Here is a 27121-nt window from a genome sequence, read left to right on the forward strand (position 1 = left end):
AAGGCTACAGTTATGAAGAAATTAGAAGATAATTTTATGGTATTATTCCTAAAAAAAAAAAAGTCATGTTATGAGCCATCAAACCTCAAAAATACACTTTCACCAAAAGGTTTCCACAATTTTGGCCACTAGTGTAGTAGGTCTGAGAGGTCAGCACACATAAGAAGCCACAGCTTCCAGATTCTTTCTGGGATGTCATTGCTATCAAAGTGGTATGACAGTGCTTTCAATGTGTGCTGAGGTTGTGACCAGAATCCAGTGTGTACTATAAAAGCCTTTCCTCCACCTGCACCCATCACTATGGTTGTTTTGCTAGCTGTGAATTGAAAGGAGCCGAGATGTTGTTGACATGCAATATTAATAATATTTTATTATGAACAAAGACAAGAAGGAGCACATTCTACAAAGGCACATTTGCGAAACAAACTGCATTCCTGATGACAAACAGTTTTCCCCATGAAATCCTCTGACAGCAAAATTAAAGGCTGTTAGCAAATGGCAGATCCCAGATAGCAAATAAGGATCAAATATTAGGTGAATATATTACATACTTCACACAAAATGACCTGAGTACTGTTGACTTGTCAGCATACACATAGAAGTAGACAGAAGTGCAACATCAGATAGGCATGTTGAGTGTCCTCATTTTAGGCCTTAAGATATATATATGGCTACTGTGGAAGATCAACCAATTGGTAAACCATGACATTTCTGGATCACTGGATCATATTCTTGCTTTGTTCTCATTCTCTCTGAGTGTGTTAATACCGATAGCTGCTATAGCTGTAGGTGCTGCTTGGCAGGGCCCGAGAGGAGAAGTTGGAGAAGTCGCTAGCATACAGAGCGCTGGTACCACCATAGCCACCTCCATAGCCACCTCGGGCACAGGGGTTGTACTGCTCAATGGCTAGAGGCTGGTCTGGGCAGTAGATGGCAGGTCCTGGGATGGTCAGGACGAAAGGTGGTGGCTGGATGGTCACTGTAGATGCAGGACACTGGGCATAGCACTGGTCGTATCTACCACCACTGGCCATTTTTGCAGGATTGGAGGGTGTTCTGAAACAACAGAATTGGATCTAGAATGAAAGCAATGTATTAAGCCCTTTGCAGATTTCAGTGTCCTGTGGGCCAGATGAGGAAGCATGACTGATTCCATCCAAGCTGTGAGTCAACAGTTCCCCACCCATATTACAAGAGCTAGAATAGGAGTAGAAAATGAGGTGTCCTCCAGCTGTTGCTGAAACACAACTCCCACCATCTTTGACTATTGCTTATGCCGGCTGGGGTGGATAGGAACTGGAGTCCAGCTACAACTAGATAGTCATATGGTAGAAAACACATGGTAGAAAACTGAGATAGTAGAACAGAGTCACCACTTCAGCTGGAGATACTATTAGTGCATCATGGGTAAAGTTTGTAGAGCTTCTTTCTCCCTGTAGTGCTAGTCTTCTTCATATTGGGTGTTGTATAGGGGAACACTGAAAAAAATACAATTCCTGACTTGCACCCTGAAATGGTACTGTCTATCATTTGACCTTGTTGTTCTTACCTCATTCTGAAACCATAGCTCAAGACCCTCTAAAGTGACTTGTGAATGAAATGGAAACAATGAAAGGCTGCTTCATAGGGGAAGAACATTTGATCCCCTACTTGTGCCCTGAAACTGCCTATGTTTTGAATTCCTATGTGCCCCACTCATTCTACAGCCATAGAGATGGTTCCTTCCAGATGTTTTGGACTCCAGTTCCAACTAACCCTAGCCACTATAGCTAATGGAGAGGGAATATGGCAGTTGGGTCTGCAACATCTGGAGAGAATATCTGTAAGAAAACCTTTGGGAAATCGGATTTCATTTTTCAGCTTTCTTACAGTCATGTTAGCTGCATCTCCACTAACACTTTACTAAGAAACAAAGGAATCACAAAGACCTCATGCTCAGCGTCCAGCTTTTTTGTATTTTTAACCATTCATGGATGCAAAACAAAGAAGTCAATCTCCAATCATATGAAATGCCTCCATTCTTAAGATTCATAGTGCTCCTCTACGATGCCCTCCCATAGAAAGCCCCTAGTACTCACCAGTTCTCGCAGGGACAAGCAGAGGATTGATCTGATAGATTACCCAAAGGATGAGCTTTTTATACTGTTGGCTCCATAGCCTGGAGGAGCTGAGACACACCCATAGAGAGTTTCCTAATCTGTTGTCATATGGAAGATGCCTCAACTGATTGTAGATAGTTACCCCTCCCTGTTGGTGATTACAAGTCGGCGAGTAAGGCGAGAAAAGAAGACCCTCCCAGGTAGTGACAGATTCTACTTGGGTCAATGTGGTGTTGTTGCTATATACGTTACACCCTATAGATTGTTTAAATATTATGTCTCTATAGGGATAAATCAATGAACAATGTTTCCAGTTGACACACCAATGAAACACTTGGTGTTGGGTCACCGCGACAGCATGACATTCCAGTGCATAGTGGAATGAATGAATTGCCTCTTGCTCAGTCCTTTGCAGAGCAGACCAATGGAAATAAACCAAATCAAATTATGCTAGGCATGGTTATTGATTTCAACGGACCTACTCCTACTCTGAGGACGTTTTTGGAGACAACCATAATATCATTTATATCTCACCTTTTTCTCCAAGGTGCTTAAAGTGGCACATATAGTTCTTTGCCTCCTCATTTAATGCCCACAACAGCCCTGGGAGGTAGGATAGGCTGAAAGGCAATGACTGGCTCAAGGTGAGTTTCATGGCTGAGTGACAATTTAAACATGGGTCTCACAGGTCCTTGACAGACACTCTTAACCACTGTACTGCACTGACGCTAGACCTGTCTGTATTTCCAGGTTTGCTTATTAACCCCCAAATACTGTAACAACATAGTGAGTCTTCAAGGCCTGTTTGGAATTAACAAGCAAGGGGCCTCCTCTAATCACAGCTGAGATGGACCTCCATAGGTTCTCCTGCGAGGTGCCCCCACAGATAAGACCCTATTCCATGTAACTGCCTATCTGATTTAATTTACAGGTGCTCAAACAGTAGCTCTAAAGTAGATCTTATGGCAAACTTTTCTGAACTTGGTGCATACTTTATGCTGACTGTATAATTTTATTTTATTTGCCCCCAAGACATAATGGTGAATGGATGAGTGGAGGTGGGGAAAGGAAGTGATTTTTTGACACAGCATTAATTTTCATGGACAGTGACGAAAAATCAAAGACAACAAATTCCTTTTCCAGTGCAGGTGAAATTATTAGCAGGTCACTGAATAGTTTTGGGTAGACTCAACAGAATCATACCCTTTTGGAATCATACCCCTTTTGACAAAAGGAAATTGAGGGCAACTGAGGGAAATGGTATTATTTTTCAAGCAGTGTTGATCAATATTTGGAAATGGAGATGTAAGTTTTCGTTCCTGCTCTGCTGAAAATGTTCACACAAAACTGTGAATAGTCTTGGCTTGGCTCTATGCAATAATGACTTTTAATTTTAAAAAAGTCCAGACAAAATGTGCGCAGAATATATTGTGACCTTGCTTATATTTAACCTTGGCAGGAGAAGATTAAAAAGAATGCAGAAATCTTTTTCTTCAGATAGATCAAAAGACTGCAGTCCATTAGATCATTGTTGTTACCCCACTCCCCTCACCCCTCAAAACACCCAGATCCATCTTGAAATGAAAGCGAGGGGGGGTTATATTTGGAGACATTATCCCTTCACATCCCCTCCCAAAATGTAGCAGAACAAGTTCCCACATTTATTGGCAGCTTTCCTAAGCAAGTTAGTTAAGTATCACTTTAGAAAGGATTAAGGATGCCAGATTATCTTCAAAAGGGTGGAAGATGGATTCAGTTTACGGGTGATGCCCTAAAAGTGAATAGGAAATAATTGGGACAATTGGGTTAGGTCATATTTGTGTGAGGTGGGCACTGCTAGGCCAAATTGCTGCGATAAAAATGAATGTATTGCCAAGGATGCTGTTTCTGTTCCAAACATTGCAAATTTTGGATAAAATGGATTGTTTCAAGAAGTGGCAGAGAGATATTTCTAGATTTGTCTGGCAGGGCAAGAAGCCTCGAATAAAATTTAAGATATTAACCGATGCTAAAGAAAGAGGCGGATTTGCCCTGCCAGACTTTAAACTTTATTATGAATCGGCCATGTTTTGCTGGCTGAGAGAATGGCTGCTTCTTGAAAATACTGATGTACTGGACCTAGAAGGTTTTAACAACGTATTTGGGGGGCATGCATATTTGTGGTATGATAAGGTTAAAGCACATAAAGTGTTTAAAAACCATATTGTCAGAAAAGCACTGTTTAATGTCTGGATAAGATATAAGGACTTGCTTGAAAATAAAACCCCAAGGTGGCTGTCACCAATGGAAGCGAATGCTCAGAAAAAGCTCAATATGGAGGCCAATTGGCCGAAATATTGGGAAATTTTGGATCAAGAGGGAGACAGATTAAAATTGCAGAGTTCTGAAAAACTAAAAAATAGAGTGCGAGATTGGCTCCATTATTATCAAATAATGGAGGCGTATAATTTGGATAAAAAAATTGGTTTCCAGGTAGAAAAATCAAAATTGGAAACAGAACTGTTAGATCCCAAAACTAAGAATTTGTCAAGAATGTATAACTTGCTGTTGAAATGGAATACTCAAGATGAAATGGTGACATCTGCTATGATTAAATGGGCACAAGATGTTGGACATAATATTATGATGGCTGACTGGGAACAGTTATGGACCACTGGTATGAAGTTTACGGCATGTAATGCCTTAAAAGAGAATTTAATGAAAATGATTTACAGGTGGTACATAACACCAGTCAAGCTTGCAAAAATATATCACTTGCCCGATAATAAATGTTGGAAATGTAAAGAGACTGAAGGCACATTTTTTCACCTTTGGTGGACGTGCCCAAGGATTAAGACATTCTGGGAGATGATTTATAATGAAATGAAAAAGGTATTTAAATATACCTTTCTGAAGAAACTGGAGGCCTTTCTCCTGGGCATGGTCGGCCAACTGGTGCCAAAAAAGGATAGAACTTTTTTTATGTATGCCACAACAGCAGCAAGAATACTCATCGCGAAATATTGGAAGACACAAGATCTACCCACCCGGGAAGAATGGCAGATGAAGGTGATGGACTACATGGAACTGGCAGAAATGACTGGCAGAATCCGAGACCAGGGAGAAGAGTTGGTGGAAGAAGATTGGAAGAAATTTAAAGCTTATTTACAGAAACATTGTAAAATTAAGGAATGTTAGAAGGATGTTGGAATGAAATAATGTGGTTTTAGCAGAAATGCTATAAAGGATTAAGAAAAAATAGATTGCTAGATGGTGAAGGAGGGAAAGTAAATTTACATTATATTAAGATAAAATAGAGGACAAAAATTGGAAAAGATGGAAAGGACTTGCTGAAATAGCTAATTGAACTAGAATACAAAAAAGGGAGGTGTGAGGAGGTCAAGGAAATAAGCAAATGAAAGATAAGCTATGGGAAGATTCTTTGTATTTTTTTTTCATTTTTTTCCTTTTTTCTTCTTTTTTTTCTTTTTTATTATTGTGATGTGATGTTTTGTATCTTTTTAATATGCTGTTTTTTTAAAAAAAAATTCTTTTTGTAACCCTTTAAAATTAATAAATATTATTTTAAAAAAAATATTTGTGTGAGGTGGGGGGGGGGGTAGAGCTTTTTCTTCAGCCCATATGCAAGGATGAAGAAAGTGTTAGGTTATAGTTCCGTTCCACCTTAAAAGGGTACAGGCATGACTGTTGTGTGTCACATGTCTGTTTACTTTCAGCAAAGATCTGCTGGGAACTTCCGTTTGTATATAGCTTTTGTGTTACTGCTGTTTTGCTGGAAATGAAGGGAAGCAGACATGTTTACCTCTGTTCCTGAACTATGCTGAATAAAATGCTGTACATTATGCTTACACATTTCTCTGTCCACCTCTTCTGCTGTGAGAAGATTTACACGCTCTGCTGATAGATCGTGCATGGGTCTCTAAACGTATCTGAGGCTCATGTCACTGATTGATGCTGTTTCCAAGGGAGACCGGTGATCGTCCAGCTGCCGGCCGGTGGCTGGAGCCAGCTGCGGGCCTGCCTGATGCCCTTGTCTCCCCGGCAGTATCCCAACAGAAAGACCCTATGAACAGTTAGGACACTTCAACGGGGCACTTCAGTCAATAGCAGCAAGAACATGAGGAACCTTAGCATGGAGCTTCTGCGCAGGACATGTCAATAGGAACTGGAGACAATGGCAGCCTTAAAAGTCCTGTCCAACCTCACACCTCTGAAGGCTGTTTTTCCTCTGAAACTCACCTTTTGCCATACCCTCTAACATTCCTCAGGTGAAAAGAGGGATACTTTTCACTGCAATGTGCTCTATGTGGGGCTACCTTTGAAGGTGACCCGGAAACTACAACTAATCCAGAATGCAGCAGCTAGACTGGTGACTGAGAGCAGTCGCTGAGACCACATAACACCGGTCTTGAAGATCTACATTGGTTCCCAGTACATTTCTGAGCACAATTCAAAGTTTTGGTGCTGATCTTTAAAGCCCTAAATGGCCTTGGTCCAGTATACCTCCACCCCCATCGTTCTGCCCGGATACTGAGGTCCAGAGCTGAGGGCCTTCTATCAGTTCCCTCACTGCAAGAAGCCAAGTTACAGGGAACCAGGCAGAGGGCCTTCTTGGTAGTGGCACTCACCCTGTGGAATGCCCTCCCATCAGATGTCAAAGAGAAAAACAACTATAAGACTTTTAGGAGACATCTGAAGGCAGCCCTGTTTAGGGAAGATTTTAATGTTAAACAGACTATTGTATTTTAATATTTTGTTGGAAGCCGCCCAGAGTGGCTGAGGAAATAAGGGTATAAATAAATTATTATTATTATTATTATTATTATTATTATTATTATTATTATCACTTCCCCCTGCAACTGACCCTCCTCGACCCCCACATTTCTGTCCCCTGCACCACAGATCATTTCCTATCAGAAGAAGGGCAAGTGCCATAATCGCTACACCAATAGCACACACACCCTCCACAGTCCTGGGAAAATCCATTAATCCTGATTTCATATCATTCTTTTTTTTTTTTTTTAAAAAAATAATTTTTATTAACCGACCAATCAAATCAAATCAAATCAAATCACATCACATAAATTCCGAATTACAAAGCCGAATTTTAATTTTTTGTTGAGGGGACCCATATTTCAAGTTCCGAAGGGGGATTCCGATCATCTTCTTACTGCTGCGTTAATATCCAAATCAGTCCAAATAAAGTTCATAATTCTATCCAGTCTTATCTTGCTGTTTCATATCATATCATTCTTTGGTAGATTTATAAAAAAGAAAAAAAAATACACGCTAATAAAGAAATTTTAGAAACGGACATATGTGGATGCACAAAGCATTATTATTATTATTATTATTATTATTATTATTATTATTATTATTAAAAAATAAAGATTCCTTGCTCCATTCTCCCTTTCTTCCCACCCAGGATGGCCCTGCCCTCTGCCTGCCCCTCAGAGCTGCTTCATCATGCAAGCCTGGGCCTCCTCCTCCTTAGTTGCTCTCCAGCAGCAGCTGCAAGCTGCCCAAGGAGGAAGGCCAGCAGTGGTGGCCACAGAGAAGCCACAGGGTGCTCCCTTGCAGCGGCCACTACTACCGTCGCTCAAGACAAGCACCAGCTCATCCTCCTCCCTGAGCTCAGCGGCTGCAGCTCTGGAGGGGGAAATAGGGACATTCCGGGATCAAATCAGAAGCTGGTAGGACTGTCCCTGGAAAATTAGGACACTTGGAAGGTATGCCTTTACTAGAATTTTCAGCGTGGGGTTAGCTAGTCAGCAGTCTGGGGATATGTAGGAACTGTTTTGCAGCATCTCAAAGCTGGGCTGGTCATGGTTATTGTATTGTGGTCTTTCTTGGTGGTTATCATGGCCATTTGACTGACCATGTTTAGTGTGGTTAAGGATGAAGCAGAGGTTACCTTCTGAGGATTCTTTATAGTGTTTGTCCAACCAATGTCTCACAACCATTTGATACAAGGGACTATAGAAGGGAAGCTACCCTTATGAATGTGGGAAGCAAGCTTAAATCCTTGTACAGTGGTACCTCAGGTTAAGTACTTAATTCATTCTGGAGGTCCATTCTTAACCTGAAACTGTTCTTAACCTGAAGCACCACTTTAGCAATGGGGCCTCCTGCTGCTGCTGCGCCACTGGTGCACGATTTCTGTTCTCATCCTGAAGCAAAGTTCTTAACCCGAGGTAATATTTCTGGGTTAGCGGAGTCTGTAACCTGAAGCGTATGTAACCCGAGGTACCACTGTACTGAGTCACAGCATAGGTCCGTCTAGCATGGAATCTATACTGACTGTCAGTGGCTCTCCATGGCTTCAGATAGAATCCTTTCTCAGTCCTACCTGGCTACCTTCAGCATGCTAAGCAAGCACACCACAACTAGCTGTGGACTTTCTCAACTAAGAACATAGGAAGCTGCCTACACAGTTAAAGGCTGCAGCTTCAAAGGACCTTTCAAGAAGGAAATGCAGGGAAAGACATGTGCTTGAGACCTTGGAGGTCCTCTCATTGTCAGAGTAGAATGGCACAGATCTAGTAGCCCTTCCTGCATTGCAGGACTACAACTCCCCTCATCCTTGACCATTGTCCTTGCTGGCTGGAGTTAAAGGGACTTGGAATCCAATAACATTGATGAATTACAACTCACTGTCTGGGATTCTTTGTGGTGTGCAATATGTCTCTATGAATGGAGAGATGCATCTCTGCTCCAAGTTCCAAGGGAAGGATATAGATCAGTGGTAGATAATTACAAATTACCACAAAGTACAATTCAGGGGATCCCCAGATAAGACTGGGATAGATCCTGGAGACCCCAAACTGTCAGAGTAGAACAAAGTCAAGGAACCAGTGGACCTACAGATATTGCTGTAATACATCTTTTCTCATCCCCACCATTGATCTGTATTGGCTGAAGATGATGGGATCTGAAATCAAAGTATATTGTTGAACTACAGCTCCCATCATTCCTGACTATTGGTCATGCTGGCTGGGGCTGATGGGAGTTGTAGTCCAACAACATCTAGAGGGATGCTCAGGTTCCACATCTGTGTTATGTAGACTCAACTCTTCATTCAAGGTTGGGGAAAACCAGTTGCTCTCCTGATGTTGCTATACTACAACTCCTCTGAACCCTGACTATTGGCCATTCTGATTTTGACTGGTGGGACTTGGAGTTCAAGAACACTGATGTACTAGAATTCATGATCAAGGATTCATCATGGAGAGCATTGTGTCCCTATGTATAGAGAAATCTATTTCTTTTCCATGTTTCACAGGCAGGACATAATTTCCTAGTAGGGCACCTGCTTTGCAAGTGAAATATCACAATATTCAATTCTAGGAATCTCTGAGTGGAACTGGGAAAGTGGTATAAGGGTGCTTTCAATGGATGGTGTGGCTGTGATGAGAGTCATTGCTGTTCACACCTATTACAACAACAACTTTACCAGGTATGAATTGAAATGAGCCAGTAAGTTGTTAAGATGCAATATTAATTATATTTTAATATGAACAAAGACAAGAAACAGCACATTCCACAAAGGCACTTTTGCAAAACAAAGGGCATTCCTGTACACAAACAGCTTTCCCCATGAAAATCTCCCAAGGCGAAATTAAAGTCTGATAGCAAATGTTGTATCCCAACAGGACTAGCTTAGCCCCCCTTTTCTAACTGCAAATAACAATTAGACACAGCGGAAGCTCAATTGTTTCGTAAACAATGACATTTCTGGATCTCTATGACGTCTTCTGGTTTGTTCTCATTCTCCCACAGTTTTAATACCGATAGCTGGTGTAGCTGTAGTTGCTGCTTGGCAGGGCCCGAGTGTAGAAGTTGGAGAAGTCATTGGCATACAGAGCGCTGGCACCACCATAGCCACCTCCATAGCCACCTCGGGCACAGGGGTTGTATTGCTCAATGGCTAGAGGCTGGTCTGGGCAGTAGAGTGCAGGCCCTGGGATGTTCAGGACGAAAGGTGGTGGCTGGATGGTCACTGTAGATGCAGGACACTGGGCATAGCACTGGTTGTATCCACCACCACTGGCCATTTTTGCAGGATTGGAGGGCAATCTGAAACCATAGGATTGGAACTAGAATTAAATCAAAGTTTTAAGTATCTGCATATTTCAAGGTTTTGTAAGCAAGGTTTTTGAAGCCCCGGTATATTGTACCCTGGCAGTTCTGCAGCTCAAATATACAAGGGCTAGAACAGAGGTAGCCAGTGACATGACTTCTAGATGTTGTTGCATCACAACTCCCATCATCCTCAACTAATGGTCATATTAGGTGTGATTGATGAGAATGGAGTCCAACTACATCAGGAGGGTCACAAGGTGAAGACAATACTGAGCTACTGTAGACTGACCAATGGTGCAGCTCAGTAGCTGTTCATCTATATGTTTATTTGTGTGAGCATCTCTAGTATTTACTTTTTCATGCAGTTTCAACCTTCTGATAGAGCTACACATGCTGGAAAGATAAAATGGTAGAAGAGATTCGCCACTTCACATGGAGGTACTAATTTTTACAGGAAATCTCCCTGCATACAGAACATTAGTGTATCAAGCAAAAAGTCTATAGATCTTCTTTCTTCCTGCAGTGCAGGTATTGTGCATGCAGGCTTTTACACACACACACACCATGGGCACCATCAAAAAATTGATCTCATACTTGCATCCTGAAATGATGTATTTTTTTCACCTTCCTATGTCCCCACCTCATTCTACAGCCATAGACATAGATCCTTCCAGATGTTCTGGACTCCAATTCCAATCTGCCATAGTCACCGTAGCAGATGCACAAGGAAGATGGCAGTTGGGTCCACAACATTTAGAGGGAACATCTGGAAGAAACCCTTTGAGAATTTGAGGAGAGTTTTTTATCTCATCAATATCCTACTGTACCTTCACTGTAGCTTCTTGTCCACTAGGATTTCTTTTGAGTAAAGGAATCACAGAGGCCTCTGCTTCGCATTTGGCTTTCTTGTTTCCTTAACCATGCATTCCTTAACCATGCATTCTACACTACCATGGGGTAGTTGCATAGGAAAACCTCAACAGTACCACAAGCAAATGAGATCCCCCCAGTCTCAAGGTTCACAGAGTGCTTCTCTATGACAACCTCCCAAAGAAAACCCCTGGAACTCACCAGTTCTTGAAGGGAGAAATGTCTCAGAAGAGGATCAGTGTGAAAGACTCCCCAAAGGAGGAGCCTTTTATACTCTAGCTTTATAGCCTGGAGGAGATGAGACACCAATTTCCTAACCTATTGTCATATCAGGGACACCTCAATTATTGTAAACAGTTGCATTCCCTGTTGGTGATTACTAGCCAGCTAGCAATCGAGTTTGATGACCCTCCCACGTAGTGAGAATTAGTTTCTCTCTCACTTAGCACAATATGCTTTGTATATATGTTACACCCCATGGATCCTTTTGATCTTACTGTTCTGATGGGATAGATAAAAAAATAAGACATCCAGTTAACATTCCAGCAAAAGCCATAGAGTTGGATCATTGGCAGTCTGGGATTCTGCTGCCTACTGAAATGTATACCTCACCTCACCTCTCAAAGATCCTACTCATTGGAATGAATATGCATTGCAATCGTGACCAATCTGATTGAACTGACAGGTGGGCATCTCAAGAAGGCCATCAAAGCAGAACTTAATGTACAAAAACAAATCTCTATGAAATACGTGGAGAAGATGGTCCATACATTATCCCAACTGTGTTCCACTGACTTCATTTGGTACAACATGACAGCTTTGTTCACAAGGAGCTGTTGGCTCTTCAGCCAGACTCAAAATTGTCAAACATGGGGTAGATGGTTTGAGAGAGTATAGGATATTGCCTTGTCTGAGCATTTAAGCCATGAAAGGAAGCTTCTGTGAGGAGTTATGAAATAAGACCATTTTGATGTTGCATGTTCTCTGTTCATATGCTTTAAAAATAAACATGACACACTGCACAGGCCCCCAAAGAAACATACCTCTAGGTGATGGGGATATCTGATTGATATGTGACTCTTATATTCAAAATGTCATTTTATGGAATCTATTTTTATTGCCCTCAGCTCTCAACTGGGGGCAGCCAATCCAGCAGGCCAGTGGGAGAGACAGGAAGCAGAAGGCTCATTCCATCAGTTTTTCTTGAGGCCCAGCTTATTCAGGCACATCCTGTCCCTCAACTGTGCCAGATGATCAATACAGGAACAACCATTAATAAAATGGTGCCTGATTTTGATTTTGCTCTTCCCTCCCTCCCTCTGCCCTTTCCGTTGTGTGTTTTCTTCTTCTTCTTCTTCTTCTTCTTCTTCTTCTTCTTCTTCTTCTTCTTCTTCTTCTTCTTCTTCTAGATTGTAAGTCAAGTAGGAACCATCTTGTTTTGAATACATAGGTCAATTTGGAAGCTTTTTTGGCTGAAGAGCCAGGTAAAGGTAAAGGTAAAGGGACCCCTGGCCATTAGGTCCAGTCGTGGCCAACTCTGGGGTTGTGGCGCTCATCTCGCTTTATTGGCCGAGGGAGCCGGCGTACAGCTTCCAGGTCATGTGGCCAGCATGACTAAGCCACTTCTGGCAAACCAGAGCAGCACACGGAAACACCGTTTACCTATTTATCTACTTGCACTTTGACGTGTTTTCAAACTGCTAGGTTGGCAGGAGCAGGGACCGAGCAACGGGAGCTCACCCCGTCGCGGGGATTCGAACCGCCGACCTTCTGATCGGCAAGCCCTAGGCTCTGTGGTTTAACCCACAGCACCACCTGCGTCCCTTGAAGAGCCAGGTACTAATGCTCAAAATCAGGGTTTCCCAAACTTGGTTTTCCAGCTGTTTTTGCACTACAACTCCCACCATCCCTGCTCTACTTGAATGAATGAAAATGATGCAAAGATTTATTGAACCTTCTGTTAATTTTATTCCCACTGCAATGACAACTCCACCCCAATATTCTTTGTTGCTTTATAGTATTTTTCTTTTTTAAACTCAACATTTTGTTCTTTTTTAAAAAAAACACACACTAAATTTTGGAACAATGAGAGTGTCTCTCTGTGATTCTATTTAACTGATGAGAAATGGTTGGCAGAGATAAAACAATACAGGAAATCTTGGGCACAGCATAAATCTTTATCAGCAGTGGTTCCAAACCAGCAGTGGTTGAAAACAAAAACCTTTTCTGTGAAGATGAAAACATTTGCAGCTAACTGGATAGTTTTGGTTGGGCTCAATGCAAGAGTTTTCTGGGGAGAGAGATTCAGAGAGTAAGTTTGCTTTCCATTTGAATCCAAGGCTGCAGCCATGGGAGAAACAAGACACTTTGGGGGTGTCAATGCTGTGAACCCCTCCATCATAGGCCCAGGTTGTATATATATGTAAATAAACCATGTATCATAAAGACATCACAGTCTCCGCTGTGCCTCATTTCCAAAAGGAAACAGAAACCCTGAGTAAGCACCTGCAACCCCTGGAGTTTCTCACCACTTGAAGATTGAGATGTAGTGCAACAATCTGCTCAGCTCCACAGCCTGGAGGAAATGAGAAACAAGAACTAAGAATTTCCCAATCTGTTGTCTAATGGGAGACACCTTAGTTTGGTGTAAACAGTCACCTTCCCAGTTGCTGATTACTTATCAGCTAGTAAGGGAGATGGGAATGACCCTCCCAGGTTGTGAGAATTAGTTTCTTCCCAGCTCAACACAATATGGTTTGTATATATGTTACACCCTATGAATCCTTTAGATTTTACAACTCTAGTTGATATTTTTCTTAGGTGTCCAGTTAATAATAATAATAATAATAATAATAATTTATTATTTATCCCCCGCCCATCTGGCTGAGTTTCCCCAGCCACTCTAGGCGGCTTTCGGCAAATTTTTAAAATACAGTAATACATCAAACATTAAAAGCTTCCCTTCAGATGTCTTCTAAAAGTCTGGTAGTTGTTTTTCTCTTTGACATCTGGTGGGAGAGTGTTCTACAGGGCGGGTGCCACTACCGAGAAGGCCCTCTGCCTGATTCCCTGTAACTTGGCTCCAGTAAGCCTTGGTGTGGGGTCACTGGCAATGTGGATTTCTGCTGCAGAGTGGAATGTATACAGTGGTACCTCGGGTTACAGACACTTCAGGTTACAGACTCCACTAACCCAAAAATAGTACCTTGGGTTAAGAACTTTACTTCAGGATGAGAACAGAAATGGTGCGGCGGCAGCTGGAGGCCCCATTAGCTAAAGTGGTACCTCAGGTTAAGAACAGTTTCAGGTTAAGAATGGACCTCCAGAACAAATTAAGTTCTTAACCCGAGTTGCCCAGGGTCCAGGCAGAGTGTGGTATTTCCACATCACCTGCTTCCAGATTTCTTTAGACTTCAGTCGGAGAGTCACCCAACTAAGCCATGACTTCTCTCTTGGAATTTATCCATTATGATAGCAATGACCATTGTTAATAATCCACACCTTTTAAAAAGATAACAACACTACCTACAAATTCCCAACAAAGTGGATATACAGTTCTGTCTGCAATTAGCAGCAAACACAGAAACAGTCCATGGGTTGTCCCTCGATATCTGAAACTGCCCCCTTCCTGCTTCTCACCAAAGACCTCAAAAGAAGAAGGTGGAGTTCAGGGGTCAGTCACAAAGCAGAAAATGGTGCAACTAAGTGGCTTGGCCCTGTAGCCAAATGCCAATCACAAGAATTATACTGGAGTGACTCTGTTCAAGTGGGGAAGGACATATAGGGTATTGAGTATGGCTAAGTGCTGTGCATGCAGAAACTTGAGTATTCAGGCTTTACCAGAGGTTTTATACTACACATTAACCGGTTATAAATTGCAATGTTGAAGGATCTTTCAGGAATGAAATGCTGGAAAAGACATTTGTCAGACCCTGGAGACTCCCTGGTTTTCTGAGTAAAATAGGGACACAGAACCAGTGGTCCTCTGGATGTTGCTATAATACAACTCCTCTCATCCCTGACCATTGTCCAGGTTGGGTTTGGCTAGTGGGACTTGGAGTTCAAGAACAATGATGAACTACAGCTCAATGTCATAGATTCATCATGGAGTATACTCTATGCATGGATAACTGAATTTCCAATCCAACTGAAGGACATGGCACAGTAGTAGAGCATATGCTTTGCAAGGAAATGATCACAAGGTTCAGTTCAGGTTATTTTCAGGTAAGTCCTGCAAAGTCTTGTCTGAAACCCTGAAGAGCTCTTTCAGTCATCCTTCAAGTCATTGTTGACAATACTAAGACTGGGTTGGTTTAAGACAGCATTCTTTCATTTCTTGGGTGGGGGGGGGGATCATTCAGTGGTACAGCATATGTTCTACATGTGAAAGGTTCAACGTTCCAAACCCAACATAGCTAGGTAGGGCTAAGAGGGACTCTTGTCCAAAACCTTGGAGAGCCATTGCCAATCAGTGTGGAACCATATTGACTATGGTTAAGGCAGTTTCTATGTAATGGTAGAGAAAGTTCTATACATACAGAACATCCCTGGCTCTGTCTCTGGTATCTCCAGGGATAGCATGTTATGGGAAAGTTCTGTCTCTCCTCCGGAGACCCTCCAGAAGTAATACAGTCAAGTGCTGAAAATCCTATGCTAGGTGTAGTAGGTATGAGTTACTCGTGCGTAAACTGGTGCCTCTCTAGGCTAATTTGCCTTGTTAAACCTTTCTGACTGGGCAGCCCCTTCTCATAGTGGCTGCCTCAATCGCTGGCAGAATCCGTCAGTGGGCGTTTCTTGAACCTCTTCCAGCATAAAAGTTGTTTGATGCCCAGTCTCCGCCTTCTCTCACTGCGCGGGAGTCTCCTGCGCAGGGAGGGCGTGGGCAGCGGAGGACCTGGGCTCTCCTCACTGATGTCCAGTGAAGAATCCTGGAGCCCTCTCTCCGATTCCCCCATCAGCCCCCCTCTATCCCTGGTGTTGCGCTGAATTGCTTCCCCCTCTACTGGGCTGTTTCTCCCCCTGCTGCTGGGTCCTTCTCCCGCATCATCAGAGAGCCTCCCCTTCGCCTCTCGCTCTGATGTCAGTTCCCTGACACTAGGTGTATCAGTGCAGCTTGCTGTGTTCCCCTCCCCACTTCGACAGTGATGGATGATCATTGAAAAGCACTTTTTTAAAAGTATCAGGATCGTAGGTCTGGAAGGTCACTACCCTTAACTAACTTGAATTCCCGGGATTCTTTTGGGAAGCCACAAGTGTGTTACTACTGGTGGGGCTACCTTTGAAGGTGACCCGGAAACTACAACTAATCCAGAATGTGGCAGCTAGACTGGTGACAGGAAACGACTGCCAAGACTGCATAACACCAGTCCTGAAAGACATTGGCTCCCAGTACGTTTCCGAGCACAATTCAAAGTGTTGGTGCTGACCTTTAAAGCCCTAAACAGCCTCGGCCCAGTAGACCTGAAGGAGCGTCTCCACCCCCATCGTTCAGCCCGGACACTGAGATCCAGCACCGAGGGCCTTCTGGTGGTTCCCTCACTGCGAGAAGCGAAGTTACAGGGAACCAGGCAGAGGGCCTTCTTGGTAGTGGCACCTGCCCTGTGGAACACCCTCCCACCAGATGTCAAAGGAAAAAACAACTACCAGACTTTTAGATGACATCTGAAGGCAGCCCTGTTTAGGGAAGCTTTTAATATCTGAAGAACTATTGTATTTTAATATTGTGTTGGAAGCAGCCCAGAGTGGCTGGGGAAATCCAGCCAGATGGGCGAGGTATGAATAAATAAATAAATAAGACAGATGAGGGTGCCACCAATGTATGGTGTGGATGTGACTAGATTTGTTGCAGTATAAAAGCCCTTCCTCAACACGTACCCATCACAATGGTAAATTTACTAGTAGTGAATTGAAAGGACGCAAGACGTTGTTGAGATGCCATATTAATAACATTTTAATATGAGCAAAGGCAAGAAGTAACACATTCAAATCTTAAGGGGAGATTTGAAATTCAGATGGCATTCCTGAACACAGACAGCTTTCCCCATGGAAATCTCCCAAAATGAAGCTTAAAGTCCAATAGCAAACGGCATATCCCAACTGGACTAACTCAGCCCCATTTTCTAACTGCAAATAACCATTAGGCATTGGGTGAATACATGGAAAACGATGTAAGCACTGTTGACTTGTTAACATACATGGAGAAGTAGGCATGAACATGACACAAAAGTGCAGCGTCAGAAAGCTTTGGGATGCGACTGAAGTGCAGAGGGTTTTGAGCGTCCTCACTTGAAACCTTAAGCCACTTGGCTACTATGGATGCTCAACCATTCAGTGAACGTTGACTGTTATGGATCAGTAGTTTGTCTTCTTGCTTCATCCTCATCTTCCCACGGTTATTAACACCGATAGCAGCTGTAGCTGTAGTTGCTGCTTGGCAGGGCCCGAGAGTAGAGGTGGCAGAGGTTGGAGCCACCAGTAGCATACAGAGAATGGTTGCCACCGCCGTAGCCGGCACCGGCACCAACACAGGGGTTGGACTGCTCAATGGCCAGAGGCTGGTCTGGGCAGTAGAGAGCAGGCCCTGGGATGTTCAGGATGAAAGGTGGTGGCTGGATGGTCACTGTTGATGCAGGACACTGGGCATAGCACTCATTATGTCCAGCAGCATTCCTATGGGCCATCTTTGCAGGACTGGAGGGTAATCTGAAAGCATAAGATTGGAACTATAATCAAACCATTGTCTTAAGTATTTGAAAATTTCATTGTCCCATGGACTGGATAGGGAAGCTCCAATGTCTGCATGTGGTGTGCAGGCTGTCACTTGCCACCTCAACTATACTGTATAAGGACTAGAATAAGGTAAAGGTAAAGGGACCCCTGACCATTAGGTCCAGTCGTGGCCGACTCTGGGGTTGTGGCGCTCATCTCACTTTATTGGCTGAGGGAGCCAGTGTACAGCTTCCGGGTCATGTGGCCAGCATGACTAAGCCGCTTCTGGCAATCAGAGCAGTGCACGGAAATGCCGTTTACCTTCCCGCCGGAGCGGTACCTATTTATCTACTTGCACTTTGACATGCTAGGTTGGCAGGAGCTGGGACCGAGCAATGGGAGCTCACCCCATCGTGGCGATTCGAACCGCCGACCTTCTGATCGGCAAGTCCTAGGCTCTGTGGTTTAACCCACAGCGCCGGGTAGCCAATTTGGGGCCTTCCAGATGCTGCTGAATCACAACTCCCATCATCCCTGACTATTAGTCATGCCTTCAGGGACTCATGGGAATGGAGTCGAACTACACCTGGAGGATCATACCATCCCCATCCCTGGTGAAGAAAATGCTGGGATAGATGGAGTAAGGAGGTGACATAGTACTGTATATGGTAAGACCATATGTTTCAGAGTGATAGCATCTCAAGCGATTACTCTTTCATTTAGTAGCAAGCATATAATATAACTACACATAGCAGAAAGCTGAGATGGTAGAATGCACTCCTCACTTCTATTGGAGGTACCAATTTTTGTGGGAAAACTCTAAGCAAGCAGAACATTCATACATCAAGGGGAAAGTTGCCCTTCTTTCTCCCTTTGGTTCTAATATTCCACCTGCAAGAGGTTGCTGTTGTTGTTTTACACACAGGGGCATTTAATAATTGCATGCCCTACTTGCACCCAGGAACGGTACTGTCAGTTATTTCACCTTCCTATGTCCTCACCTCATCCTACAGCCACAGACATGGTTCCTTCCAGATGTTTTGGGCTCTGATTCCAATCAGTCCCAGTTGCCATAGCAAATGGACAGAGAAATAACAGTTGGGTCCGTAACATATGGAGGGAAGAAAACCTTTGAGAAATTGTAGGCACTTTTCACTTTGGCTGTATCTTACATTCACCTTAGCTGCATCTTGACTAGTACTTCTTCTGTGTAAAGGAATAAACCTCAGCTTTGGGTTACTTTTTTGTATCATGAACCATCCATTCTACAGCTCCCATAATCCCAGAACAGCAGCAAAACCAAAAAGTCCACCCTTAAGTCAATAAGATATCATCATTCTTAAGATTCATAGAGTTTTTCTCTATGATGCCCTTCCATATAAACCCCCTGGAACTTACCAGTTCTTGAAGGGAGAAGTTTTAGCAGATGGTTGATCTGAAAAACTCCCCAAAGGATGAGCTTTTTATATGCTCAGCTCCATAGCCTAGAGCAGAGGAGACACACTGACTGTGAATTTCTTAATTTGTTTTCTTATGGGAAACATTAATTTATTTTAAACAGCCACCCTCCCTGTTAGTGATTAGCAGTCGTAAGCAAGGGAATGACCTTCCCTGGCAGTGAGAATTAGTTTTCCTCCAGCTCAACACAATGTGGTTTGTATATATATAAATATATATGATCACCCTATGGGTCTTTTAAATTTCATGACACTAATTGGATAAATAAATAAAACCTAGATGTCTGGTTAATATTCCAATGAAAGTATTTGTGTTGGGTCACTGACAGGCTGGTATTCCGCTGCGTAGTGGTACATATACAACACCTCCAATTAAGTCTTAGAGTAGACCCATTGAAATAAATATAGTGTAGTCAGTGAGGGTAATCAAGGCCAATCTGACGGAATTTGTAGGTGTGTGTCTCAAGAGGACCTTCAAAATACCATAGACGAGGTTTTTTGACTCAAAAATCATGTCAAAAAACTGGGGTCGTCCTATACACAGAGAGTGGCGTGAGGGAAATGGCTGCTCCCTTTGCCAACCCCTGGCAATGGCCCTGCTGAGGTGATGGCATGCGTGCCATTTCCCCTTAAAAAAAGCTCAGCAACTTTGGGCAATCTCCCCTCATTTTCTTTAAATTTAGTCCCCCAAAATAGGGGGCGTCTTATACATGGGGGCGTCTCATACATGGAAAAATACGGTAGTTCTTCCTGTACAAAATGGATATCCACAAAATGCATACAGAAGTTGTTTTGTACGTTAGCTTAACGCCATTCCATTGACTTCTGATTTATTTGGTTGCGGGGGGGGGGGAGGACACACAGTATGGGTAAGAAGGAGAGTGGTTCTCCAAGCAGCTAATTAACTGATGGAAAATGTTTGGGAAAAATAAAAACAAGAAATATTTGGCAGAGCATCAGGATTTACCGGCAGAGGTTTTTTGTTTTTGTTTTTTTTAAAAAAAGATCATTGAAAACAAAGGCTGCTCCCATTACAGTTGGGAATATTCACAGCTGACTGAATCATTTTGAGTGGACGCAACACAACCTTTGGCTTTTTTCGTAGGGGTGCCATTTTCCAGACACATGCAGGATTTGGCTATTGGAAACAGCATCTGGGTGGAAATCGCTTATATGTCCAGGAAAATCCAGACATATGGCAACCCTAGCTAAGCTGAAAATATTCACACAAAACTGTCAATACAGCTTGGTCCTATGTAATGCTGGTCTGCTGTGATTATACAGATTTTTTATTTTAGCAAATGTTTTATCTAAATTGTGTGCAGGAAATATTTTGACCTAGCATATATTTGACTCGGGCAAAAGAAAACCCCCACAAAAAGCTTCCCCCCCCCAGACTGATCAGGAGGTTGCAGTCTATTGGATGTAATTATTGATTACTCTCCCCAATCATTCAAGCCCCTCACCATGATTTCTCTCAAAATGAAAGTTGGGGGAAATATTGTATTTGAAGGAATGATCCCTCCCACCCCTCCCGCCCCCTAAAAAACCTTTTGCAGAACAAGCTTTAATGGTTACTGGCAAGTTTGCTAAGCAAGCCAGATACAGTGGTACCTCAGGTTAAGAACTTAATTCGTTCTGGAGGTCCGTTCTTAACCTGAAACTGTTCTTAACCTGAGGTACCACTTTAGCTAATGGGGCCTCCCGCTGCCGCCACACGATTTCTGTTCTCATCCTGAAGCAAAGTTCTTAACCCGAGGTACTATTTCTGGGTTAGCGGAGTCTGTAACCTGAAGCATCTGTAACCTGAAGCGTCTGTAACCCGAGATACCACTGTAAATATAATTCAGAGAAGGATTAAGGATATTTGATAATATTTAAAAAGGAGGAGGATGAATTGGCTAAGAGGCCCTCAGTTAATGGATGATGACCAGAACGTACAGGAAAGAATTAGACAAATTAAGTCAGGTCAGGTCAGGTTGGGTGTGTGAAAAAGTGCCTTCCTCAAGGTTTGTCATGAATAGAACCTGGAAATGTATGCATGCAAGAAAGATGTTCTGCTACTGCATTGACCAATATACCATCTAGCTCAGTGTTGTCTACTCTGACTAGCAGTGGGTCCAGGCAAAGGATGGCATTTCCACATCACCTGCTGCCAGATTCCTTTGGACTTCAATCTGGGAGTCAACCAATTAAGCCATAACTCCCCTCCTGGAATTCATCCCTATATGTGACATTATGATAGCAATGATCTCCGCCAATAATCCTCACAGTTCTAAAATATGGCAACACTCCCTGCATCACAGTGACATTCCCAAACACTATGGATATACACCTCTATGCCTGCGATTTACAACAAACACAGAGGCAGTCCATGGGTTGTCCCTTCTTATCTTGTGGTTCTCTGTAACCTCCCCCTCTGTACTTGATGTTCTCACCAAGACCTCACAAGAAGAAGGTTGAGTTCAATCACGGAGCAGGAAATGGTGCAACTAAATGGTACAGCACCTTTGCCAACTGCCAAAAGCCAATCACAGGGATTAACTTGTGATTGCTCCATTTGTCCTGGTGGGAGAGGATACAGCTCATTGTGAGTGAGTATGCACTGCTCATGTAGGAAGCTAAGTGTTTGATCTCAGTATCTCCAGGGGGATGTTATTAGAGGTTGTCAACTTCAACGATTCTGCAGTTGAAGGTTACACCTTAAAAGGATCTTTCAGGAAGGAAATGGTGGGGAAGACATTTGCCTGAGATCCTGGAGACCCTCTGATTGCCAAAGCAGGACATAATTGATGAAACAGTGGCCCTCTTGATGTTGCTGTACTATGACTCCCCTCATCCGTCACCATTGGCCTATATTGACTTGGGCTGATGGGATATGGGTTCAATAACTTCATGGAACTACATATCTCTACATATACCATCCCTGACTATTGGCTATACTGGCTGGGGTTGATGGGAGTGCAACATCTTGAGGACTCCACAGGGTTCCCATCTGTTCCAAATGGGCTCAAACCCTAATTCAAGTATGGGTGAACCTGTGGTCCTCCTGACGTTGCTAAACTACAGTTTCCCATCATTTCTGACCATTGGCTATGCTGGCTGGGGTTGAAATCCAATAACACCTGGACCCCCCCCCCCCGCATCCATAGATGCTTTTACACACTTTTAGAGGACAAGTAGCTGTGACACTATACCAAAGACATTATGTCAGCAGTTCTGATGTGTTCACCATGTATGGACTCCACCTTGGATAATCTAATGAGAGCGAGGTTTAAAGGACCCAACCCAACACTTAAACATATGTCATAACCTTGCATTCATTATATGGCTCCATGAAGCTGATGACTAATTTGCTTATTGATGAACACGGAGTCCTAGTTCAGAATGCAAGAAAAGCCTTTTAGCTACCAAAATATCGAGAATACAAAGCTTCCTTAAGTGGAACATGGACTTATCATTTGACAGTCTTGTTTGACTTGACTCCATTCCACTTGTTCTGCATTCGTCATCATATCACCCTGGGATGCAATATCTAAGGAGACAGTTTTGCCACTTCTGTGCTGAGCATGGAGCATAAGTATAACGATGACTGGTAACACCAATGGATATATTCTGCCTCTTCCGTTGGATCTGGCACTTTGGATAAACACTGATCTACCTTGAGATGATATGGGGCAGGCACCTTCACTACATTCCTTCTGGCAGTTTCTTAAAACATTTTTTGTTTGTTTAGGCAAGCATATCTGGTTACATAAGCTACTGTATTGTTTTGTTAAAATAACCCTCTTTTTTTTTACTTTTTTATCACTAAACAGTGAAAAGTACATTGTTGTAGTGGTGGTGTGTGTGACAGCACAACCTTCCAGCACTTCTTGCCCACTGTCTCAGATTACGAATGTCCTCATCCTTACACCAGTTAAACTTTGTGGGTGAGCTACTCCAGGTCCTGCTATATACCCAGCTGACCACTGTGGTCTGCATGAGAGGACCTCTGCAGATATCATCTCATCAGGAGGTTCATTCAATACAATGTAGGGATTGAGCCTTTAGCATGGTGGCACTTTTCAATACATGAGATGTCTTGCTGGTGTCTAATGAAGACTTTCCAACAAGCCTTTGATGCAGACTTAAAAAACAAAAAAAAAGTAGGATGATTCTATATTGAATTTGAATTTGATATAATAACACACACACACACATTTGTTGTTGTGACATTTCATTGGAAGCAGTTCATCAATGAAATTTACCCCAGACAGTTTTTATTGATTTCTCTTTCAGCATCTCTATTGTCTTTTCAGCACCTACTGAAGACCTTCCTTTTTTCAATAAGCCTTTGAAATGAACATTTGTATCCCAGATTGTATCTGTATTGGATCTGAAATGCTCCTTGGCTATCCTCTATCCCCTGGTAGCACCCAGGCATGACTACTGCAATGCATCATATGTGGAGAGAGTTTGGATTTGATATCCCGCTTTATCACTACCTGAAGGAGTCTCAAAGCGGCTAACATTCTCCTTTCCCTTCCTTCCCCACAACAAACACTCTGAGGTGAGTGAGGCTGAGAGACTTCAAGAAGTGTGACTGGCCCAAGGTCACCCAGCAGCTGCATGTGGAGGAGCAGAGACGTGAACCCGGTTCACCAGATTACGAGTCCACTGCTCTTAACCACTACACCACATTGGCTCTGGAGCTACATTTGAAGACTACTGAGAAATTTCAATTAGTTCAGAAGATGGCTCATGACTTGCGTACATCTCCCAAGTTCTACAGCAACCACACTTGGCTTCTTATCTGTTTCTTTAAAGGTAAAGGTAAAGGACCCCTGACAGTTAAGTCCAGTCATGAACGACTCTGGGGTTGCGGCGCTCATCTCAATTTACTGGCCGAGGGAGCCGGTGTTTGTCCGCAGACAGTTTTTCCGGGTCATGTGGCCAGCATGTCTAAGCCGCTTCTGGCAAAACCAGAGCAGCAAACGGAAATGCCATTTACCTTCCCGCCGGAGCGGTACCTATTTATCTACTTGCACTTTTTGGCATGCTTTCAAACTTCTGGGTTGGCAGGAGTTGGGACCGAGCAACGGGAGCTCACCCTGTCGCAGGGATTCGAACCACCGACCTTCTGATCGGCAAGCCCTAGGCTCTGTGGTTTCGACCACAGCGCCACCCGCGTTTCCATACTGGTGTTTATTTGGTGATGTTCTGCCTCTGTACAAGGAGGTTCTAAAGACACATCATAGCTCTTAGTGTCCATTGACAGGCCTGTTGTTTATGAATTTGTCTATAAGAATGCAAGGGTGGAGGGGGAAACTTGGTTCCGATCTGTCTGATGGGGATCCATTTAAGCACAGCTACTGCACCCACGGTGGCAAACCTTGGATGCTTTGAAAGGGTGTTGTTTCCTTTGAGCAATGGATGAGGGTGTTTTATAAACAGATGTGCCAATCACCATTGTAGGGTGCTGTGATTTTCATTGCATGGTTAGCATGCAATGATTGCACTTCATGTAAACACCTGAGCCTAGGAAATAGTAACCATCATATTCCAGACACTTGGAAGCACTTTCTAAAATTTAAGACAAACCATTATAATTAAAAATAAAAATAAAATCTTGTGTTGCTCTGCTTTAACAAACAGCAATCAAGGAGAGCTCTTCAGACCTCCGGAAGCTGCATTGTAGACAACCTCAAATTGCAAGGCTATCAGAGACCTACAAAGGCCTATTCAGAGGCCTGTAAAGCCTATCAAATGACACAAACAAGCACCAGAAAGAAAGTCTGCCATGAAGATGATGGTGTTTTTTTTTTTTTTTTAAAAAAAAAGAATACACACCTCTTAATTATTTTAAAGTAAGAAAGAGGCAAACCCACTTCCTTCCTGTTGTGAGTGGACATGGAGGAAAGAGAATCCTTTGTATGTGCTGCACAAAAAGCCATTGAACCTATTTGTCTGTAAAATTTCACAGGCTTAATTCATCCCAGAGGGGCTCCTGGGCCGATAAATTTTATCCACTTTGTCCAACAATACCCATTTTTAGATTCCCTATTACACTGAATGGGGAAATGCAAAGCTTCGTTTTACATAGGGTGACACAAAATCTGAATCACAGATGGAAGAAGAGAAAGCACAGAATGATGCAGCAACAGATTGGGATATTAATAATAATAATAATAATAATAATAATAATAATACATGGATACAAGGCAAATCTTGGGGCCCATGCGCTGACTGTGCACACAGCAGGAAGATGACAAAGAGTAGAGCCAACTTAATTCCAGGTTTGCAGTTGCGGAAGCAGTGTGCAGCCTTTTTAAAACAAGGCAGAATGTGCCTTATGTTGAGTTTGTGAATAAGCAATACTCACAATCTGAGGAAGAACAAATTCCTGCCATTTCCAGTGTGCCCAGTGATGCAATTTTGTGCTGGCACCAGGACTAGGACATTCAGTGGAGTCACTGGTCCCAGGAAAGTGTATAAAAAGCTCCAACTTCAGGATGGTTGCTACCAGTTCCACTAATTCTTCTGCACCTTGCATCTGAAGCAACAAGGTAGGTCTCTCCAAACCATGTATTCTGTTAGCATCAGAATATTCCATTTGCTTCCATTTGGGGAAATGTCTTCCTGTTTCATTAATTCTTTTCCCTCTCGTTGCGTCTCTGCATTGGGTTAGCTAACTGTTGTATATGTTTCTTATCAAATTCCTTCTGCATCTGTTTTAAACTTTACAATATTCTGTCTTATCCTGTCATATCCCTATTTTATTCTTGATCAAGGTTAGCACAGTGATTTCACTCCCTCCCCAGTGGTACCTGGTACCTGTTAGGACCAGTGGGGCAGAGAGCAGGGATCCCAACAGTAGGTAGAACCTGAGCCAATGATAGGTGGATCCAGAGACCTTTTGCATTTAATGGATGATGTTAACTCAGCTCCATCCATCTCATGGAACTGCACTAAGTATAAGATTTCAATGTAACCCACATGTACCCTAGAAACATCTGAAACATTCATGCTTATAATTAATCTGTTCTTTTCAGAAGGATCTCTCCACCATCCAAAATGTATTTCAGAAGTCGGCAGTGTTATTTCAGGTACCCTGTGTCAACAGTGATGATCCAAGCACCACGCTTCGTCATCACCATCCCAGGACCTTCCCTCTGCTGCCAGAATCAGCCACTGAAGATTGAACATCTCAATCCATGTGCCTTTGATGGGTTCAGTAGACGGTTGGGACCTTTGTCTGCTACTACAGGTTCCAGGTTTTCAAGCTTTAACTCCCAAGGTGCCCTGCCATGCCGTCCATTCAACCACAGGTGCTACTGAATCCAGATGAGCATACATGGAATCAGGAACTGTTGAGAAGAACCAAGATTCATGAGTGGACCACCTTGAAAACTAGTGAAGACCTACTGCATGTTCTGAGTGTTGCAAAGAGTCCTGTGAAATTTAAAAGCGTGCATACAAATTTGTCATAAGATTAATGTGGTTTTCCAATACAGGGGTGGCTGACCCATAGTCCTTTGGATATTGGTGGCCTCCAACTCCCATGAGCCCCAGCCAGTATTGCCAAATGGCCTGGGACAATGGGAGTTGCAGTCCAGCAACATCCAAAGTGCCACAGGGTCCCCTGTCCCTCTACTAAATTTCACAAGTCGGCTTGCTTTATATATTCCGGTTTATAATGAGACACAACTAACCAGCTTATTTTCATTTATGTCCTCCCAATCTGTTACCAGAGCAAGTATGAAATTCATTTATTTCTAATGCAGATTTATCTCTCTCCCATCCTTGCATTGAGAAGGGACTTAAGACACCTCAAGGAACAAAATAAAATGGACACTGTAACATGCATTTCAAAGTGGTGTTCAGGAAATTCACACTGCAGACTGAAACTCATAGTTGCTGTTT

The 27121-nt window shown here is 43.0% G+C and overlaps 3 long non-coding RNA genes across 3 annotated transcripts; 1 reads left to right on the top strand and 2 right to left on the bottom strand.

Moving 5' to 3' along the window:
* Window positions 1–341: 341 nt before the first annotated feature.
* LOC308465120 lies at window positions 342–2319 on the bottom strand. The gene is made up of 2 exons (XR_013980249.1): window positions 2079–2319; window positions 342–1056 (listed from the first exon to the last, which is right to left on the bottom strand). It is a non-coding gene; the product is annotated as an uncharacterized lncRNA (long non-coding RNA).
* Window positions 2320–7939: 5620 nt separating this feature from the next.
* LOC308465198 lies at window positions 7940–9956 on the top strand. Its single transcript, XR_013980343.1, has 2 exons — window positions 7940–8134; window positions 8362–9956. It is a non-coding gene; the product is annotated as an uncharacterized lncRNA (long non-coding RNA).
* On the bottom strand, window positions 9581–11513 carry LOC308465117. Its single transcript, XR_013980247.1, has 2 exons — window positions 11253–11513; window positions 9581–10175 (listed from the first exon to the last, which is right to left on the bottom strand). It is a non-coding gene; the product is annotated as an uncharacterized lncRNA (long non-coding RNA).
* Between the last annotated feature and the right edge of the window lie 15608 nt (window positions 11514–27121).

Source organism: Podarcis pityusensis (assembly GCF_964106645.2).
Source record: "Podarcis pityusensis genome assembly, chromosome: 16".
Lineage (NCBI taxonomy): Eukaryota > Metazoa > Chordata > Lepidosauria > Squamata > Lacertidae > Podarcis > Podarcis pityusensis.